This window comes from Thermobia domestica, chromosome 9 (genome assembly GCF_964235325.1).
Source record: "Thermobia domestica chromosome 9, izTheDome1.hap1.1, whole genome shotgun sequence".
In the NCBI taxonomy this organism is placed as follows: domain Eukaryota; kingdom Metazoa; phylum Arthropoda; class Insecta; order Zygentoma; family Lepismatidae; genus Thermobia; species Thermobia domestica.
Window position 1 is genome coordinate 38,162,322 of NC_137462.1, and position 9,604 is coordinate 38,171,925.

A 9,604-nucleotide genomic window follows, 5' to 3' on the forward strand; every position below is an offset into this window, starting at 1 on the left:
AGACTACGGTGACCAGTTGAATATGGAAGATTGTTAATACACTATTGTATCCGATGTATCTTCTCTGTTTTGGTAAACTTCAACAGTGTTTCATTTAATACATTACCGACGATCACATCCTCTTAAAATTTTTCATGTACACTCATGTCGAAAATTATTGTCGCATGTCTATAAATATGTTGTTGTAGGAAAATAATTTGATAACGAATTCACTCGGTATTTCTTACAATGTTAGTATGTATATAATCGGCAAAGACATGTATGTGGCAAATTGCATGTTAAAAGAGCAGCAAATAAGAACAATAAAACAAAAATAAAACTTTCTTGACCATTTAGTAACATTTTATTTTACTCATTATAATTGTTGTATTTATAATTCTTTTTCTATGACATTTACCACAAATATACATTTCCCGATTATACACAAAATATTAGTATTAAAAGTGTCCTGCAAAATCATTATCAAATTATATTCTTTTAAGAAGACAGTTATAGATATGCGACAATCATTTTGGACATGAGTGTACATGTATCCCCCAATAACAATATAGTATATAATCAATTTTGATCCACTGGATCAAAATTAAACTGCCAGGAATTTTGATAAATACTCGAGCGCGTTCACAAATGATTGTTACGGAGATAATTGCTTCTCTAATACAAGATATCATTAGTTTAGCAAAATCCTCTCTTATCCGGATGACAAATGAAGTTCTAAATATGACCTCATTTATATATAACCAACCTCCTTTACACATTTTATGGGCATTGCTGTTATGGAATTTTATTTTTTAAAATTCAATTTTATTACTTTTACATTCTTTATTTATCTTTAATTTACTAATAAACACACTGACGATTACCAGTAGATAGATATGATGTTTATTAACAGGAAATACAGAATAAGAACGTAAAAGTATTTAAAGATTCATCTATTATTTAATCTCTCTCTCTTTTCTTCTTGTTTTTTTTTTTCAAAGTTGATACTCTAGAAAACGTTTCTCTTTCTGAATCACAAAAGAAGTTGGTGTAAAATGCTTCAAATTAGAAAACTAGAAAATAACATATATCACAAAAAAGTAATTCTGTTGAATACTTTACAATTACATATTTAATCCCAAAAAATCTGCGAAGTTCTTTATAATTAACAAATTTTTTTTAAAAAAAAGTTACCAAATAATCAAAAATGTTGCGAAGTTCTTGACTGAAAACCAAAGAAAACACGTGTTTTAAACATGGAAACAAAAATACATTAGTTGCTTGGAAAAAATCCAATATATATATATAAAAGAAGTGATAAATAGTATACATAAAAACATGTAAGTATCTATAATGATATCATCATATCTGTTTTTGATATTTCTTTCCCATGTGTTCAAGACAAATAGTGTACCTTATTCGTAGCACATAGTTGTTATAACACTTCGTTAACAATTTGAAATTTCTTGTTGAAGTTTCTCAATTCAACAACATTATAGATAAAGGAAAAATTTTGAGAATGATGTAATGTATTTTACTTGAAGAGTAGTGGAAATATTCAACTTTTTTGTCCTCATTTTTATTTTATTCCTGTGCTTTTCTACTTTTTCTTCCCCTTTTTCTTTCCTTTCTTCTCTTCTACTATCTTGCCTTCCATTCGTAGAACAAAATCTTCATACTTAATTTGTCCTGAGTTCTCGCGATCTGCGTTAGCTAAGAACAATTTCAATTCTTTTTCTGATAATCGTTCACCCCATTGAGTGAGCAACGCTTCCATAGCTTCTGTTGAAACATACCCTTCACCCTCTTCATCCAGAACTTTAAACGCTTCAATGATATCTTCGTCAGTTAAACCTTGTCGCATCTTTGGTTCGCACGTGACGATAAATCCAACTTCATTGACGCGGCCATTTTTTTCCTTATCGGCAAATTTATACATTTCTATAATCTCATCGTTTGTTGGGTTTAATCCAGCCATTCGTGCTGCCAGGTCAACCTCTTTGACAGCAATTTTGTTGTCGCCTCGATAATTAAACATATCAAAGGCTTTTCTTAAGGTTTGGATTTGTTCTTTAGTCAGAGGTTCCTCTTCTTCTTCCTCTCCTTCAGGTTTCTTTGGTGACTTCGTTTCATCTGGAGCCGCCATTATATATTTTCTTCCTCTCTTTTGAAATGTTTCAGTAAGTCTCAACAATCCACTTTATTTCTAAATAAGTAAAAATATTTAAAGCAAATTAAATAATTAAGCAAAATAGCGAATAAAGTAATGGTTCTAAAATTCTGTTTTAAACATAATCCTAAAAGTCATATGCGACTTTTCGTAAAAACCAAGCAGTTGTTAACGGGGCATTGAATACAGAAATAAATAAAAATATCATGTGAAAAATTTAGAAAATTTTAAGGTATGGTAACAAACAAACAGGTTTCCAAAGTGTTTTATTTTCTATTAATGCTTAATTTATATTAATACTAAATAGAATATTTTTTGTTAACAGAAAATTTTAACCTGTGATAATAGCAAACAAATTTCCAGAGACTTGTTTCTTCTATACTAATGTCCTAACAAATGTGAGAGAGACAAGAAGTCATGGTGATTGGAAAGAAGCGGTCGTGTGAAATATAGGAGTAGGAGGGAAGGAAGAAAATAGAACAAGTGTGTAGTTTTCGATACTTATGTAATATTATTAGTGATGATATGTAGTGTGAATCTGAAATAAAAGAAGGATAGCAATGGCGAAAGAATATTTTAGGGAGCTTGAATAAAGAATTGAGAAGAGACATAAAATGCTTCGTGCGGAGTGTTGTACTGTATGGGTCAGGAACATGTACATAACGCAAAAGTGATTAAAATCGACTGGAAGCTTTTGAAATGTGGATGTGGAGAAGATTGGACACAATTAGCTGGATTGAGTGGAAAACGATGAGAAGTTGTTAGAATGGTGGTGGAAAAAAGAACAATTTTAGATATTATAAAAAAAGGAACTGGTTGGGACATTGGATAAGAAGAAACTGTGTCATGAGGGAAGTGCTAGAGGGTATAATAGCAGTAAAGAGAGTGAGAGGACGAAGGAGATTCAATTAATGGACCATATCGAAACAAGAGACTCGTACGTGAAGACGAAGAGGTTAGCGAAAGAGCATGGAAGCTTCTCAGTTGCAGCAAGTGGCCTGTCAATAGTGGCAGAAAACCTATGATGATAAATATCTTAACTGAGAAAATTTTTAGCTATGATAACCAACAAACAGGATTCCAAAGTGTAGATTTCCTTTATGTTGATGTTTGATTTACATTATTAGAATATTTCTCTTCTCTCAGAAAATTTTAAGCTATGATAATCAATTAACAGGTTTTCAGTGTTGTTTTCTTTTTTTATTAATGCTTAATTTATATTAATTGATTATGTGCTCATAACAGAAAATTTTAATCTGTGAAGATAAACAATCAGGTTACCAAAAGAGTGCTTTTTTATATCAATATTTAATCTGTACTATTATATAAATGCAATTGTGGGAGAATTGTTCCGACTATGCAATGAAATCTATGAAACAGGAGAGTGACCAAAAAACTTTGAAGATGATCGTGATTCCGATGGCTAAGAAATCGAACCCAAAGAGATGTGAGGATTATAGAACTATTAGTCTCATATCTCATGCAGCTAAATTCTGCTCCGAATACTGAATAGAAGGTTATATGGAAGATCAAATAAAGAAGTTAAAGAGTAGCAGTTCGGGTTCAGAAGAGGCAAGGATACAAGAGATGCAATTGAATTATTAAGGGCGATCAGTGAAAGATTTATAGAAGAAGGGAAAGAGGTGTATGTTGTATTTATTGATCTACAAAAGGCTTTTGACCGCGTGAATTTGGAATTGTTGTTGGGAGTTCTAACGAAGATAGGGTTGGAATGGAAAGATAGAAGACTCAAAGAAACTTATACATGAACCAACAAATAAATGTTAGGATAGAGGAAGAACTGACGGAAGAGAGTGCAATTGGAAGGGGAGTTCAACAAGGATGCTACCTCTCGCCAACACTATTTAATGTCTATTTAGAAGAAAAATGAAATGAAATGAAATTTTTGAGTTTTACGTCCCACGGTTATGCCGGTTAGGCTAAAGGAGACGGTGATTATGAGAAATGAATGAAATGGTGGAATGAAGAAAGTGGGAGGAAACGGGAGAACCCCGAGAAAACCCACGCACACGGTGTTTGTCCACCACAAAGTTCACTTGGCGGGAGCAGGGTTTGAACCCGGGACCCCATGCACCAGAGGTGAACGCTCTACCACTGAGCCACCGCGGCCCCTCTATTTAGAAGAGATAGTGAAAAAGAGCATATATGATAATGACGGCATTTCAGTAGGAGGTAGAAAAATTAGATGCATAAGATTTGCAGACGATATGGCGCTTGTTGCAGAATCTGAAAAGAAAATCAATAAAATGTTAGAAAAAATGAGGAAAGGCTTTGAAGAATATGGGATGAAAATAAATGGTAGAAAGACAAAAGTCATGGTGATTGGAACGAAGGGATCTGTGTCAAATATAAAAGTGGGAGGGGAGAAAATAGAACAAGTGAATAGTTTTCGATATCTGGGTAGTACTCTTAGTAATGATATGAAGTGCGAACGTGAAATAAAAGCATGGATAGGAATGGCGAAAGAAGCCTTTAGGAGGAAGAAAAGTCTGTTTTGTGGGACCTTGAATAAAGAGTTAAGAAAAAGACTCATAAAATGCTTCGTATGGAGTGTTGCACTGTATGGGACGGAAACGTGAACATTACGTAAAAATGATGAAAATCGACTGTTAGTCTTCGAAATATGGGTGTGAAGAAGAATGGAAAGAATTAGTTGGCTAGAGAGAAAAACGAATGAGAGGGTGTTAGAAATGGTGAGGGAGAAAAGAACACTTTTAGATATTATTAAGAAGTGGAAGCGAAACTGGTTGGAACATTGCCTAAGAAGAAATTGTATCATGAGGGACGTCCTGGAGGGTATGGTGGAGGGAAAGAGAGGGAGATTACAATTAATGCATGATATAAAAACAGAAAGATCATACGTGAAGACGAAGAGGTTAGCGGAGGACCGTGGAGCATGGACGCTTCTCAGCTGCGGCATGTGACCTGCCAATAAGAGTAGAATACCTATGATGATGATGATAGTGATGATTATATAAAGGAATAAAAGTGGGTGATATACTACTAGGTCTACTGTCGAAATATTGTATTTAAGCACATTCTAGGAATAATGTACTCAATACATTATAAAGTAGCATCTTCCACTGCCCAGGTTAACGTTGATGTTTTGTCGTCACGGTGATAGTCAATGGAAGGACTAGCCTTGAAGATTGTGAGATCGAATTGAATGCCGAACCTCCTAAATGTGAATGTGGTGTTTTGAATCCTTACCAATAGATCACGTCTGTTGCCCAAGTTATGAACACCGTCTGTGTTGAAAGTGTTGCCACGAGATGCTTTGTAGAGGTTTACTTCCTCATATGTTGAAGCTAATACAGAGTGTTCAATATACAATGCAACCCAGAGTTTGCGCTAGTACAACTTATGAATCGGAAGCGGTACACTAATAATGGTTATCCAAAATGAAGCCTTGTTCATGAATATATTTTTAAACTAGGAAGCAACTATTGAAGTACACTAGGAACTACACAGTGTTGCCGGATGTAACCGAAGGTGTGAATCTTTTTTTTTTTTTCCACAAACTTATATGTATGGATGTATTGTCGTTAATTTTCAGTTTGTTCAGTTGGAGCAGCTTGGAAACTATGGAGTGGAAAAAAGAATTTTTCATTTCTACCGATAACCAATCGGATGAGGCCTTTGTAAGGGGTAACTAGGGAAATGGTAGTTTTCATAAATTAACACTCTGAATTGCAACACTGCTATCATCTACATTATATCACAGTCATTTACAGTACTAGAGTGTATCTAGTCATCTACAGTATATTGCAGTCCTTCGGAGGATCTCAGGCAAGGCATCTGGATACTCTACTGTTTACGCTAGATTCAGTCGGTAATAATTCGATTCTTACTAGATTGCAAGGAAGAATGGCGTGGCTCTTGTATAAGTAGAAACATGAAGTTTGGAGAGGACACTCCTTGTAAGGATAAGGGTAAGGAAAGATTTTTGGAAGTACCCATTCTAAGAGTGTAAAGGGGGTTCAATATTTTCCGTAAGAATAGTGTATATCAAGAATTCTTAGCATTAGAGAGATAAAGCTCACGCAATGAAATCTTCATTTAAAAAAATAACGGGAAACGTGTTTCAACGTTTTCGAAAATTCCGCTCTAAAGGGAGGAAAGTGGGAGATTTGTAAAATACTCAGATTTCCCTCTGTTTAATCAGAAAGTACCGAATGTGAGGATTAGCTTAAGTTGGAGATCTGAAAGTCAGTATACAGAATTTTAATTAAAAACAACGAAATACATATTTCAGTGTTTCTGGTAATTACGGAGCAAACGTTGAAAATAGATCTATTTCAATCGTATTGAAATTTCCTTTTATTTATTTATTTTCAAAGTGCCTAATTCGAGGATTCGCTTAAATGGAAATGTAAAATCATGAGCATGTGCAAACAAACAGGAGACCGCAAGAAAATCTAAGGAGATAATGTTGTCCACTACAAAATCGTTTGGTCTAGGATCGAACCAGAGATCCCCTAGTACCAGGAGCGAGAGCTCTACAACTGAGGCACTAAGCACCGAAAATAATTATTAGAATATACGACATTTTTTTTAATAATTAAGAAGAGTGTTCCAAACATGCCAAAAAAAAACTAACTAACAACAAATAGCGAAGCAAAATGGGGAAAAATCATTGTGTGAAAAGAAATAGCCATTAGGAAGTATTGAAATAATGGAAGAGACTATGAATGTTTTGAAGATAAGTCTAGAAATAAAGGGTAAAAGAAACTTGTTTGAGGAATCTTTCAGGAGAAATTGTTCTTCTGCCATGAAAGATTACGTAAAAGGTGAAAAAACATGGATAAGACAGAGAGTAATAAGCAATATGACCAAACAATTCTTAGCGTTGAAGTCAAATAATATGAACTTCCTTAGTTTTACAAGTGACCAAATGCCACAAATGACAAAGTAATTACGACGAGAGGACATTAATCTGAACAATTATTTGAAATCTGAACAATAACATTCGAACAATCAAGAGTAGAATGGAAAAATTTCATTGGGCGAATAGCCATGAAGAACTGTTGAAATAAAAGTAAAGAAAACAGTTTCAAAGCTGCACCAGAGATAGTACGGTGTATATTCAAATAATGCATTAAAAACTGAAATAGTGGAAAAATGCTGTACATAAAGTTCCGCTAAGATAAAGAAGGACAATTTTGATTGATGTTATATAATTTTAGCCTCGTCGACAATAATGTATTGTTGAAGCTTGTAGTGATCAGTGTGTGAAGAACTATGGAATCTATTTCAAAAAGCTCTGAGGTGTTATAATTTGAGCTTAGAACTGTATATTAATCAAATGTTTTTTTCTTTTCTTTTCTTTTTTTCTTTCTTTTTTTGGTTTTAATTAATAGAATACGAATTGACCTATACTCTGTAAGCTGACGTATAATTGACTGATCAGATTTTTTTTTTTTTAAAAAAAAAAGACATTTAGCGAACCTGGTAAACAGAGATTTTCGTTTTATAAAAAACATAGTTCATATGAGTAATTTTGGTGCGGACCTAGCTTAGATTGTTAACTAGTTGAAAAAATTACGGGTGAAATCTGATGATTTACTTACCCTACAATATAAAGTGGAAAGTCACAAGCTACACTAACTTTTTTCGCATGCATTGTCCGATAAAGTAAATGTGCTTCTTAAGAGGACTTTAATTTAGAGCTCAAAACTCTTAAATATATAAAACCAGGTAGAGATTGATTTCGATAGAATTTTAATACAGTCATTCACGAATAATTACCCAACTAAATAGGTCTGCATGAACTCTCTCACAAAACTAGTTTATGTTCTTTATTCTATTTTATGTTTTCTCTTACAAGACTATTTTATTGTCTCCTGCCATATATTCTAAACTACACTTTCAACTTACGGCAATGTAATAAAGTTGTATTTCTTGTTTTATTATTATTTAAAATTGAATGTCACATTTTTTGTGTTCACAGATTACCAATATTATGATCTGAGAAGGAGTAATCAAGGAGATGAAATAACGTCATAGTAGAAATGATTGAATAATTCAGTAAGTATGCAATGAACTATGGTCTCCTAATAACGGTGCAGATTTACTGTATGGATCTACAGATTTTTATAAAATTTGTAATAATATTTAAATAACGCAACAAATTTGTAATATTTTAATAGACTAATATGTAAATAATCTAAATATGTTGTATTCTTATCTGTGAAATGCGTATCTAAGTAAAAATACATTAATGAAAGTCGAACCTGTTATGCACGTATTCGCCCATAAGCTAACTAGTAATGGATCTAATATTTCTAAAATTTACAGAAGAAATTTGTAATAATATTGTAATATATCAGTATGTGAATAATCGAAATATCTTGTCTTCTTATCTGGGGACACATATGTACGTAGAAATACATCAATCAAAATGAAACCTGTTTCATACACATTCTCTATGATGTAGCTATTTACAACCGATATTAAGTAAAGGTAGGTGATTCAGGGTATACGAAGGTGAAGAGTTAAGAAGCAGAACCATTGAAGTGTTGGTGAAGTAGTATGTACACGCTGAAAGATTATTGTATTGATGCTGGAATTGTGAGTAATGGCGGTAATGCCTGATATTGCATGTAAATTATATCTGGATCAAGTATCTGATTCTTGCGCAGGTATTCACAAAGATGAAAGACAAATTGAAATCGCAACCCGCAGAAAATTGAAAAGGGAACTTGTTCCTTTAGGACAAGACACCTGTCAATCCAGCACTACAAACACAACTGATATTGCATAATCATCCTCATTCCCTAGATCTAGCTCCGTCAAACTATTATTTATTTCCCAAACTCAAACAACACTTGAAAGGATGCCATTTTAGATCTGGCTTTCTTCTTGCTTATCTCAATCCTAGATTGATGGGCAACATGGAAAAGATTGGTGGGTAACTTTTCTCTTGCTTGGGAGAGCTGATTTTTACTTTAATAAGGCCTCTTATTCGTAACTGAATCTAGATATTCTATCCTTGGCCTTCCTCTACCTGTTTTTCCTTCTGCCTTTCCTTCTATCAGCATGGTGATCCAATCGGAGTGGTGAATACTTAGGTAAGATGGCCAAGCATGCTGTGTCGTCTTTTTCCTATTGTCTTCATGATATGTCGTCCTTCATTAGCTTCCTTTAATACGCCTTCATTCCTTTCGATCCATGATATGTGCAGCATTCTACGCCAACCCCACATTTCAAATGCTTCCAGCTTGGATATAAGCTTTTTAGATCTGGTAAGAAGGTGATTAGTGCTACGAAACAGTCATGCGAGGAACAGTCTTTAGATTAAAAAAAAGTTTGCAAATATTCGAGCACCTGCAAGAAAGTGTATTGAACTTCGAGAAGAGTATATAGAATAACTAAAATTTCATGTGCACTCCTTCTGGGTTGGGCTACGAAATTCTCAGTAGTCCCTCGTATTAT

At 33.7% G+C, this 9,604-nt stretch overlaps 1 pseudogene across 2 annotated transcripts; it reads right to left on the reverse strand.

The window, feature by feature from the left end:
• Positions 1-865: 865 nt before the first annotated feature.
• LOC145693965 (uncharacterized) lies at positions 866-8,127 on the reverse strand (annotated as a pseudogene). Of its 2 annotated transcripts, none has more exons than XR_014132860.1 (2): positions 8,048-8,127; positions 866-2,185 (listed from the first exon to the last, which is right to left on the reverse strand). The product of XR_014132860.1 is annotated as an uncharacterized LOC145693965, transcript variant X1 (transcript). The 2 variants fall into 2 exon arrangements; XR_014132861.1 differs by lacking the exon at positions 8,048-8,127 and adding an exon at positions 7,741-8,037.
• Positions 8,128-9,604: the final 1,477 nt, after the last annotated feature.